Below are 13,038 nucleotides of genomic sequence, written 5' to 3'. Positions count from 1 at the left end.
TTGTTCTTAGGCACAGGCCAGTTAATGACTGCATCGATCTTACTGGGATCCATGCTCAGACCATCAGGGGAAATTATGTATCCTTAGAATTGATTCTTGGCTTGTTCAAATTCATACTTTTCCAATTTGATATACAATTGGTTCCTCTGAAGTCTTTCGAATACAGTATAGACATGTTTGCGATGTTCCTCCAGATTATCGGAGAATATAGGAATGTCATCCAGATAGGCAACAACAAATTGATCTATCAAGTCTCTTAAGACATCATTAATGAAGTGCTAAAAAGTTGCAGGGGCATTACATAGGCCAAAAGGCATGACCAAAGACTCAAAATGTCCATATCTTGTCCGGAAGGCGGTTTTCCACTCATCCCCGGGTCGAATACGAACAAGATTGTATGACCCATGCAAATCAAGCTTTGTAAAGATCTTTGCCTTCTGTAGCCTCTCCAACAATTCAGGAATTAAGGGGAGTGGATAACGATTCTTGACTGTAATCTTACTGAGTTCCCTATAATCAATATAGGGGCGTAAGGTAGAATCTTTCTTTTCAACAAAGAATAAGGCGGCACCAGCAGGAGAAGTAGAATGGCGAATGAAGCCTTTGTTTAAGTTTTCATCCAGAAATTCCCGAAGGAATTTTAACTCCGGTTCGGAGAGAGAATAAAGTCGCCCAAAAGGTATGTATGATCCTGGAAACAGCTCAATGACAAGTGAGGCTGAATAGGACGAATGCACTTAAAGGGGGACAGGGTTTGTAGTAAGCTGAACACTTACATGAAGGGGTTAACATGGGTTGGCCCGACCAATGTGTAATCCAATGGGAGGGACCTTGATTGATATAGTAGGCTGTACTTCCTGTTCTGCCTCATTCCACAGCACGAGATCCCACCCACCCACTCCTTTGTGTGGTATTTCCGGTTATGTTGCGGTAGGAAGGCACTACGTTCAGCGGCTGGTTTGTGGGCGCACAGGTAGTTGTCGTAGGTCACTGCCCCCCGTTGAGGCACCAGAACTCCCTTTTTGGCCCTTCGGTGAGGAGGGTCCCTGTCCGGCTCGGTGAGGGAGGGCAGCGTGAGTTTTAAAAGGGGCAGTCACTCTGACGCCAACTCAGCGCAAAGTTATGTTGGGATTTGTTCCCCATGGTTGTGGACGTACGGCGGTTTGCGCCAGTTCACTCGTGATAGTGTTACCAGCTTGAGAGTTGTTTTGCAGTGCCCTTTCTCCACCACCATAGGTCTAGTTAAAATTAAAATCATAATAAAAGTTCTGGCAATTTTTTAATAACTTATACAAGTCTCCGTGTGTTTATTTGCATGCAAATGTTTAGAATTTCAAGGTTGATGTAAGGTTTACGAAACATACACGGTGAGCCCTTTATGGGACAGTAGTAAGGGCGATGAAGAGGTAATATATCTGCATTCTTTTTATCACAGACATCCGAGAATTCCCTGTATTGCGGAGGCAATTTCAATTCTTTAGAAGGAAGTTCGGTGACATGCTGGTCTACAGATACCACAGTTCTAGATAGGCAGTTTAGTTTGCAGTGCTGAGAAAGAAAGGATAAAGTGCGAGTATCCCAGTTGACAGAATAATTATGGGTAGACAGCCAGGGGATTCCCAGTATTATGGGAAATTTAGGTGAAACAATCAAATGAAAGCTTATAGCCTCCTGATGCCATGGTTCAATAGTCATATGTAGCTTGATTGTTTCGTGAGTTACTGGCCCAGAAGACAAAGGGGATCCAACGAGAGTCTCCAGATTTACAGGAGCTTGTTTACTCTTTGATTCAATGCAGTTTTCCTGTGCAAAGGTGATATCCATGAAATTGACACCAGCACCCGAGTCAAGCATAGCCAGACTGCAAATTAAAAGAGACCCGGATGAAAGCGTTATTGGGAGAACAAAATGCGATTGTTGCGGCAGAGGATCTCCGGTTTCATGAGCCAAGGGATTAAGTGATTGCCAGATGAAACTGCATTGAGTAGACTCTTTGGAGTCCATTTGCTTAAAGTCCGTCATAGCGATGGTCTGGCGAATCATATTTGGGCAAGTGAAGGCATAATGTCCTTGATCACCACAATATAAATAAAGATTCTCCTCCCGACGTCTCTGTTTCTCATTAAAATTGAGTGGTTTCCTAATTACATCAATTTGCATTGGTTTGGGAGAGATGCTTGGATTGTCTGATGGTGCAGCTTTGAACACCATAGGTCTATTGAACTGATGCAAATTGCTGCTCATACCGAAGGCTCTTAATCTTTCATTTTTCCTCTCACTTAGCCTTTGATCAATATGAATGCACAGCTGGATATAATCATCCAGATCATCAGGGGTGTCTACTCTGGCCAGTTCATCCTTTACTTGCTCAGAAAGGCCGCAACGAAACTGGCTTTTTTTTGCAGAATCATTTCATGTGGTGTCTGCAACCAAGCATTGGAATTCAGAGGTATATTCAGCCACCGAGCGTCTTCCTTGTTGCAGTCTATGGAGTTTAGCTTCAGCTGTGGCACATTGGTTAGGATCATCAAAGACTTGCCCCATAGCGGATGTAAAAGATTCCAGATCTTTCAGAATAGCACTGTCTTGCTCAATGTAATGAGAGACCCAGGCTAGGGCTTCCCATATCAGGAGATTAATTATAAAGAAGATCTTCATCTTATCATCTTTGAACTGTGTATGTAGCATGTGAGAATAAATGTTGCACTGGTTTAAGAAGCCTCTGTATAAACGACAATCGCCACTGAGTTTTGTAGGCAATGGTGGACGCGAAACTTGTGCAGCAGTGGCGTCATAATCTTTCTGCAATTCAGCTATTTGTTCCTGCTGAATTTTGACAAGAGTTTCTAGTTCTCTGATCTTGTTTTGAGAAACGCAGGCAAACTCTTGCAACTCCTTTACTTGGTTTTTCAGAGTATTAAGCGCAGCTACTCCCGCGGGCCTGATTATTCTGTCATGGTCCGGAGACTGGATAGGAACCCAGTGGCAAGGAGGAAGGCTGGCTAACAGGAGATGAGATGGAAGAAAGGTCAAACAAGCCGGGTTCGGTACACAGAGAGGCGTAGAGGTCCAAAGGTTGAGGCAGAAGCGAAGTGGAGGGCTCCACTCTGGTACGTGGTTCTCCATCTTTCCCGCTCACACCTGTGTTGAACCGCGGCCGTCAGCCATCCTGTCGCACTGCTCATGCGCAGGTCCCTTTAACAACTACACCTGACCACTAATGTGATTGATGGATCAATCACCTCACCCTACTTAATGCACCTGCAGCCTTAGGTAGTTGCCTGATCTTGATTCTCACTCCCTGTGAGTCTCTAAAGGTGTTCCTGTGTTTCGCTTGTGTCTTCAGTTCCAGCTGATTCCCTGCTCTATTCCTCAAACGGTTCCCATACCACTACAGACTGAATACTCTCCAGCTCGTGTCTTCAGTTCTCCAGCTGATTACCTGCTTTGCTTTCTCGAGTTACACATTGTTGCTACAGACTATTCGTTGTGCCTGCATATCTGTGTTGGACAAGCCTTCTCACCACAGCGGTGGTACAACTTGCTACACGCAGACCACCGACTACCCCGCTACTTACCAGCACCAGTAAAAGTCTCCTATATACCTGCTGTTCCTTACACTCCAACCATTCACCTCACTGCTCAGAGGTTTGTGGTGTAACTCCGCCCCTCTGGCAGCTCTACCATCTGGTGGAACCTGGGTAGAAATTCCTAGTGCCCGTGACAGTAAGATCAGGCCATGACAGACCCAGGATTGGAACCAACAGCTAAGGAGATGCTGCAGCATCTGGTCACTCGGGTAGAACAACAGGATGTTCGGCAGCAACATCTGTTCCAGTGTTTCCAGACTCTGGTCGCCCGAGGAGATCCTCCACAAAATGTTTCAGCGACTGTTGAACCTCCAGCGTCTTCTCATTCCCCAGTGCCATCCCAGGTGTCTACTGCTTCCATGCTACACCTGCCTACTCCCTCAAAATATGATGGAGATCCCAAGACGTGTAGAGGTTTTCTGAATCAGTGCTCTCTCCATTTCGAGCTTCAACCTCACCATTTTGCCACTCATCATGCCAAGATTGCCTACCTCATTTCTCTGTTTTCCGGACAGGCTCTTGCGTGGGCCTCCCCTCTGTGGGAGAGAAATGACCCCCTATTGGAGGATAGTGCACTCTTCATTTCCACGTTTCTCAAAATTTTCGATGAACCTGGCCGCGTTGTCTCTGCGGCTTCCAGCATTCTCCGACTACGCCAAGGATCACACTCTGTGGCCCAGTACGTCATTCAGTTTCGGATACTCGCCTCTGAACTACAGTGGAACACCGAGGCTCTGATAGCTGCCTTCTGGCATGGTCTGACGGATAAGATCAAAGACGCACTGACCACACAAGAGTTACCCTCCTCCTTGGACGATCTAATTTCCCTATGTCATAGGGTAGACATGAGATTCCGTGAGAGGGAGTCTGAAAGAACAAGCACCTCTAAGGGGTTCACTCGTCCATTACCTCAAGTTCCTCATCTTCCCCCTCCAGTGGAACCCATGGAGGTAGGACGCTCTAAGTTAACATCTAAAGAGAGGGATCGACGAATACAAAATAGACTCTGCATCTATTGTGCTGACCCTACTCACAGACTGAACTCATGCCCTAAGAAGTCGGGAAATGCCAGGCCCTAACCAGTTCTGGAGAGGTAAGGTTAGGGTCCCTGGACTCCTCTCCATCTTCTATGGATTCCAAAGTGTGTGCATTTGATGTTACCATCTTCTCAGCCACCAAATCTTTTATCTCTCAAGCACTTCTGGATTCCGGCGCTGCCGGCAACTTTATCTCCAGTGCTCTAGTTAACCAGTGGTCCCTACCAGTGGCCCCGTTAAAAACCGCCATAGCGGTCACCGCTATAGACGGCTCTCGTATCATTAATGGACTTATCACTCACTGTACGACTCCTTTGACCCTCCAAATTGGAGCCTTTCATCGAGAGAAAAAATCTTTGCTGGTCCTTCCTGCTACTACTAGTCCCATCGTTCTTGGCCTTCCATGGCTTCAGCTTCATTCACCACAAGTTGATTGGAGTACTCCCCAAGTCACATCCTGGGGCCCGGATTGTCATCTGAGATGCCTAACCCGAGTGGTACCACTCAAAATCAACAGATCGTCTATAACACCTGGTCCTCCGGGCCTTCCTCCACAGTATGCCCCGTTCGCTGACTTGTTCGATAAGGCGCAATCTGAACGCCTGCCACCTCATCGGGCATGGGATTGTCCCAACGATCTACTATCTGGCAAAAACCCTCCTAAGGGCCGTGTATACCCTCTCTCGCTACCAGAGACACAGGCTATGTCAGAGTATATCAAGGACAACCTTCATTCGACCTTCCAGCTCTCCCGCTGGAGCAGGCTTCTTCTTCGTGAAGAAGAAAGATGGGACCTTAAGACCCTGCATTGATTATCGGGGGCTCAATGCCATAACCGTGAAAAATCGGTACCCGATTCCTCTTATCACCGAACTCTTCGATCGTATTAAGGGTGCTCGGATTTTTACCAAACTTGATCTCCGTGGCGCTTACAACCTAATCTGGATCAAGTCAGGCGACGAATGGAAGACAGCATTCAACACCAGGGATGGGCATTACGAATACCTAGTTATGCCCTTTGGACTGTGTAACGCCCCTGCTGTCTTCCAAGGATTCGTGAACGAGAACTTCCGGGACCTATTATACGTGTGCGTTGTAGTCTATCTGGACGACATTTTAATCTTCTCTCAAGATCTTGTCTCCTACCATCAACATGTGGCAGAAGTTCTCTCCAGACTGCGGAGGAACCTCCTATTCTGCAAATTAGAAAAATGCTCCTTCGAATTATCCCAAATTCCATTCTTGGGATACATCGTATCCGGAGTAGGTCTAGAGATGGACCCTGACAAAGTTAATGCCGTCCTACTTTGGCCTCAGCCAACTACCCTCAGGGCTATACAACGCTTCCTGGGTTTTGCGAATTATTACAGACGCTTTATCTTGAACTTCTCCTCTATTGCCTCTCCTATTGTGGCCCTGACCAGGAAGGGTGCCAATACTAAACACTGGTCCTCCGAGGCCCTTCAAGCTTTCCAAAGCCTTAAAGAGGCCTTTTCCACCGCTCCTGTTCTGCGGCAGCCTGATGTGAACCTTCCCTTTTTTCTCGAGGTAGATGCCTCCAATGTCGGACTAGGAGCCATTCTCTCCCAAAGATCTGAGCAACAGAAGTTCCATCCTTGCGCTTTCTACTCCCGGGGTCTTCTACCCGTGGAAAAAAACTACACCATCGGTGACAAGGAACTGTTAGCTATAAAAGTCGCATTGGAGGAGTGGAGATATCTCCTGGAGGGGGCTCGTTTCCCTGTAACCATTTTTAAAGACCATAAAAACCTCCTATATCTACAAACAGCTCAATGCTTAAACCCTCGACAGGCGAGATGGTCACTCTTCTTTTCCCGCTTCAAGCTCATCATTACGTTCAAACCAGCTGCTAAGAACAAAAAAGCAGACGCTTTATTCCGGGCGTTTGCACCTCCCTCTGACATCATGGATTGTTCCGACCATCCTATACTGGATCCCAAATGTGTGACTTTGGCCACGTCTTCCACCCATGTGCTACCGTTTGGGAAAACCCTCGTTCCGCCATCTCTTCATAAGAGAATATTGTCATGGTACCATTCTTCACGCTTCTTTGGACATTCTGGTGAATGAAAGACTTTTGAGATCCTTTCCAGGAGTTATTGGTGGCCCTCTATCAGTAAGGATGTCAGAGAGTTTGTGGCCGCTTGTGAGATTTGCTCTCAATTTAGGTCTTCCCGCAGAACACCAGCGGGATTGCTCCAACCACTACCTATCCCTACCAAACCATGGACCCATATAAGTATGGACTTTGTCACCGAACTTCCTCTTAGCAAGAGATGTAATACCATCTGGGTAGTGGTGGACAGATTCTCCAAGATGGTTCACTTCGTCCCTCTAACTGGATTACCATCTTCTTCTACCTTGGCTGACCATTTTATTAAAGAGATCTTTCGGATTCATGGCTGTCCCTCCGAGATCGTGTCTGATAATAGAGTACAGTTCGTCTCCAGATTCTGGCGAGCCCTTTGCAAGACCTTGGGTATCTGAATCTCCCTATCATCTTCTTACCACCCTCAATCAAACGGACAGACCGAAAGAGTCAATCAAGACCTTGAGACCTTCATAAGAATCTTCTCCTCAGCCAACCAAGATAATTGGGTAGATCTACTCCCGTGGGCTGAGTTTGCCCACAATAACACGTATCATGAATCTTCTACTAAAACTCCTTTTTTCGTGGTTTACGGCCACCATCCGTCTCTCCCAGAGTTTCCTGCCCTCCCTCCCACCAAAGTTCCTGCGGTGGAGAAACTTTGTAAAAACTTCAAAACCATCTGGACTCAGGTGAGATCCTCCCTGAGAAGGGCATCAACCAGATACAAATTCTTCGCAGATAAAAAGAGGCGAGCCATTCCACCACTCAAGATTGGAGACCGTGTATGGCTTTCTACAAAAAATATCCGCCTGAAGGTTCCGTCCATGAAGTTTGCGCCACGCTTCATCGGGCCATACAAGATCACTCAAGTCATAAATCCTGTATGCTTCAAGCTACTATTACCAAAGAACCTCCGGATCTCCAATGCCTTCCATGTCTCATTGCTCAAACCTCTTGTTATTAATCGCTTTTCTGCTCCTCCTTCTGTACCTAAACCAGTACAGATTCATCAAGAAGAGGAGTTCGAGATATCTCAAATTCTGTATGCAAAAACTTTGCGAGGAACTCTCCGATTCCTCGTTCATTGGAAGGGCTTCGGTCCAAAAGAACGCTCCTGGATTCGCGCTGATGACCTCAACGCTCCAGCCCTGCTTAAAAAATTCTACCAAAAATTTCCGGGCAAACCCGGTTCCAAGTGTTCTGTGCCCACCTTTAAAAGGGGGGGTACTGTCACTCACCGGAGTGTGAGTGCCTCCACTCTGGTACGTGGTTCTCCATCTTTCCCGCTCACACCTGTGTTGAACCGCGGCCGTCAGCCATCCTGTCGCACTGCGCATGCGCAGGTCCCTTTAACAACTACACCTGACCACTAATGTGATTGATGGATCAATCACCTCACCCTACTTAAGGCACCTGCAGCCTTAGGTAGTTGCCTGATCTCGATTCTCATTCCCTGTGAGTCTCTGAAGGTGTTCCTGTGTTTAGCTTGTGTCTTCAGTTCCAGCTGATTCCCTGCTCTATTCCTCAAACGGTTCCCATACCGCTACAGACTGAATACTCTCCAGCTCGTGTCTTCAGTTCTCCAGCTGATTACCTGCTCTGCTTTCTCGAGTTACACATTGTTGCTACAGACAATTAGTTGTGCCTGCATATCTGTATTGGACAAGCCTTCTCACCACAGCGGTGGTACAACTTGCTACACGCAGACCACCGACTACCCCGCTACCTACCAGCACCAGTACAAGTCTCCTATCTACCTGCTGTTCCTTACACTCCAACCATTCACCTCACTGCTCAGAGGTTCGTGGTGTAACTCCGCCCCTCTGGCAGCATTACCATCTGGTGGAACCTGGGTAGAAACTCCTAGTGCCCGTGACAAGGGCAAGCCGAGGTCGGTACACGTGTAGTAGATGCTGGTAGACAGGAACAGCAACAGGAGCAGGAGCTAGATCACAGGCACAGAGCACAATAATCAGGCACTGGAGACAGGAACTGGCAAGGCTTTTATAGGAAGTCAAGGGGTGGAGCTAAGGCATGCTGGAAGATCAGGAGATCACTGGAACTAATCTAGAACACTGAATAAAGGCAAGGAACTGTCCAGCAGCCAGAATAGCTCAGTCAGCAGAGCAGCAGTCCACAGAGGCAAAAGCCCTGGGTTTGAGTCCTGACAGAGGGGGAGTGAGAGGGTAGAGAGACCAGGAATGCACCCTTTATTTCCCCGGCTTTATGTAACAGTTTCCTGAAGGAATGAGTGCCGTAAGGATCAGGGTCCAGACCCGCATATTCCAGGGAACATTTAAATAAAGCATTGAATTAAAATGTAGTGAGGAAGGATCCACCATCATCATTTATTTATTTATATAGCATTTATTTATATAGCACCACTAATTTTGCAGCGCTGTACAGAGAGCTCATTCACATCAGTCCCTGCCCCAATAGAGCTTTCAGTCTAAACCCCCTAACATATACACACACACAGACAAGACTAGGGTCAATTTTAATCGCAGCCAATTAACCTACTAGTATGTTTTTGTATTGTGGGAGGAAACCGGAGCACCCAGAGTAAATCCACACATAGAGGAACTTAAAAATCCAGACTGGCATGTACCAACCATAGATCCCCCTAAAAGGGTACAACCCCTGCAAATTGGCTACACAGAGTATTGGACATATACTGGAGTCCCCATGTGCAGGTAAAGTTTATCCAACGACTTTTCACAAATCGATCTGTCTTAGATCGAAGCAGTTGCTTCCAACTTCCAGCTGCCCAGGGACTTAAATGCAGCAATAGGAGAGCACGCCTAGGCCAGGACTCTAGCCGTCCCAGACCAAAGGAGTTGGTGCTGCACTGGGACAGATCAATACCCTCGAAACATCAAGAATGCTGAAATAGCACGTTAAACTAAAATTTGGTGAGAGGGGCCCGGCGCCATGACTAAACTGAGCTCTCCCCAAGGGGTCTAACCCCATAAAATTGAGTACAAAGCAAATGGGCAGATAGTCGAGGCCCCTGTGCAAGCATGTCAATCCAATGACCTTTCAAATATACCTGTCAGATACTTTAATTATATTGAAATAGAAAATAATCAGACCCATGATATATCCTTGTGTGCTGAAACCGATGTAGGCATAGTTTGTAATTAGCATTCAGCAGTTTATGAGCCATGTCAGTTACAGCACCCTACTAGTGCTTGTATATGGACGCTTCATAATTCAGGTAAAGATATGTTTATAGAAATAGCTACACAAACTGTGTGTATAATCAGTACTAATCAACATGATTTAGCTTTATTAGGAAAGTCAAGTCCATTCTTGGGATGCTTATATAATGTGTCACTGTTAGAGTGGCAAAACCACACAAACATATTTTTAGCAGAGACAACTTAGCAAGTAACCTGTATGGATTGGAATATTTGTTAATGGCTCTTATTCTATGAAAAAAATCAATGAATATTTTAATTCATCCATTGTTATTGATTTTGTATGCATTAACCATTATGATGTTTGCTAATTGCTGTATGTCGGTAGGTAGGTAGAGATGACCCTGCTGTCAGTGGTGAATGGCATGACCCTTGCAGCCCTAGAGATAGGGTGTTCAAAAGTAGCTGCTGACACGGGGACTTGCTCTATTGGGTAATCATGGGAAAGTGTATTTTTTATATTATAAAAAGTGGGAATAATGTGGGGGTTTAGGAGGCTTACAAGGCAGAATGGTGGTGATAATATAAGAAAACATTTTGAGTTGTGCAACCGTAACAGACAAATTAGTTGATGTTCTAAGAAATGAACTGCAGCTACTGCCTTGCTAATATCAGTGTAATGGAATTTGGTGGTCCCCCCACAACATCATAAGCTGTGACCTGAAGAATACAGATAAAGAAATTCAACTCGTGACTGTTCATGTGAGAAAGAAAAATACTGATAACCAAATAAGGACAGGGGACGTTGTTGAATATGTTATGCTGTAGATAGCAGCAACGTATGTTATATCCTTAAAAGGCTTGGGAGGAATAATTAATGTAGTGACGCAATAAGCTCTATCAAAAGGTGATTCAATTAAATGACCTCAACTCAGAATTTTAAAAGGATATACTTATGTGAGTCTTGATTACTAGACTCCCAGTTAACTGGTTTATAATAGATCACAGACAAGCTGAAGGACGTTGATAATTAAAAAGAAGTACCTTAACAACTGTGACGGAGCCTAAAAATGAGGTACAAGAGGAACCCTCAGGAATCTGTATCTAAATTTTACTTGCATTATCTACCTGAAAAGATTTTTGAAAAGTAGGCAAGTATGTTCTATATTTCCCTAAGACTAGTTAAACCTGTCATGAAAGGGTAAATCAAGTGCCCTCCGCCTTTGGAGCCTCTATTCCTCAGTGAAAAATCTTTGGAGAGTTCTTAATTTAATAATAATTACATTTTATTTTATTTTTGGAATAGTGTGTGATAGTTAAAATTTGTAGGAAACTGAGTAAGAGAGCACACGGGAGAGAAAGTGGCAAACCATAAAAGGATTCACAGAGAGACAGTACATAGTAGAGAGGTGCGGACAAGAATAAATCAGGTTTACGAAGGGAAGTTGCAGAGAAGAAAACAGTACCCTAATGCCACCAACAAAGCCAGTCATTGCAGATTCACATCAGATATTAAAACCCAGTTAAGTGAGCATTGATTTAAATACCTGTGATTGAGAACACTCTATATAAACTGTTTTGTTTGTTGAGAACATTAAAGTGAGGACTGCTGAAATAAAAAATGGTGCCTACAACTCTATTATTGAATACAAAATGACCCCTACTGTTCAAAACAGCAAATTACAATCCTGTAAAAAAAAAAAAAAAAGTATAATTCCTCATTTATTACCTCTCCATGTATTTACCCCAATAAAGATTAAGGGATAGATTTACTAAAGAGTGGTTTGATAAAACTTTGCCCCTTAATCAATAAATAATGATTGTCCCCATAATTTATCAAGTCAATGATGCCTCCTCTTCTGTTCTGAATGGCAAGATAGCTGAAGCAGCATGTTTAAACTTTAATGTTTCAAGCCCATCAGAAGCAGATATAAAAACACTTGTCATTTTTATGGTGGTTTTGATGAAGGTTTTTATTAAACTGCCGGCGTTCTACTTGTTTGCCTGTTTTCAATATTCCACACATCACCAGGTATTTTACATTGCAGTCTCAAACCGCCCTCTAATAAATGCGGCGGTTTGAAGCTCTAATCTAATGGCGATGTGTGGCAGTTTAAAACCACCACCTAACGTGATTTTTAGTATATCTATTCCCAAGCCTTCTTTGGCGTCTGTGGAGTGTATCTTGTGGACCATAACCAGTTACAAATCTGCCAGGCTAAATGTTTCAAGATTTTCATATGCATAATTTTAGGCATCATTCCGATGCATCATTTCACACTCGAATTATTCCATAAAGGATGACTATCATCACTTAATTATTATAATTCATCCACTAGCCATTTACCGGCTTTTTCATTACACTATGTAATTAAATTTTTGGCATCACCAATGTCTGAGACTAGCTTTTCTCATCAGAACTCAGGTTGGTGATGGCGGTGATCACAATGTTTTTGAACAACCAACCTTTTGCTCTCGGTTTCAGGGAAAGGTAGGGGGCAGATTGTTGCTGGCAGAGAAAATCATCATCATACACAGATATGTCACTTGTGAGAGTGGGGCACAGTAACATTGCTTTTAGTATTATTTGAAAATGATCAAATATAGGCGTGATTATGTCTGATTGCTTATTTGTAAGTTCTCAATGTTCTGCAAGTGAGTACATTAAGGAATTTCTATCTTAAATGTTAGTTCTTTGCCTTTTTATAAGATGCGAATATTTAAATATCCTCATATTTCACACAATTTTAATGTCAGAGAAAGTGATGTTGATTTTTATTTGTTTTAAGTAATGCAACTGTTTGTAATGTCTGTGAGCAAACATGTCTAAATTGAGTCTACAGTTTAGCTCCCCTCTAGTTTATTCTTTCTTTCATAACAATTGATGTGGAAATGTCGGGAGTAGGCTATTAACCTGGTTTACCTGGCAAGTATTGTTATGTAATGGGGCTTAAGTAAAGTAGTACCTACACTAACTGATTTTTGCATAACAGCCACACTTCTGCACTGTTCATGCACACAAAAAATGCATATGGTCTTTATGTAGGTTTTTTTTATATATCATTGACTTGCAACTCCTTACGACTAGTTAGTGGAACGGGTGGCAAATGTATGCTGAGTACAGTAAGGGCCTGTTCACACAACTACTACATAAATAG

Source organism: Mixophyes fleayi, chromosome 1, assembly GCF_038048845.1.
Source record: "Mixophyes fleayi isolate aMixFle1 chromosome 1, aMixFle1.hap1, whole genome shotgun sequence".
NCBI lineage: Eukaryota > Metazoa > Chordata > Amphibia > Anura > Limnodynastidae > Mixophyes > Mixophyes fleayi.
The sequence above is the reverse complement of the archived record's forward strand: the minus strand, read 5'-3'. Positions refer to the sequence as shown.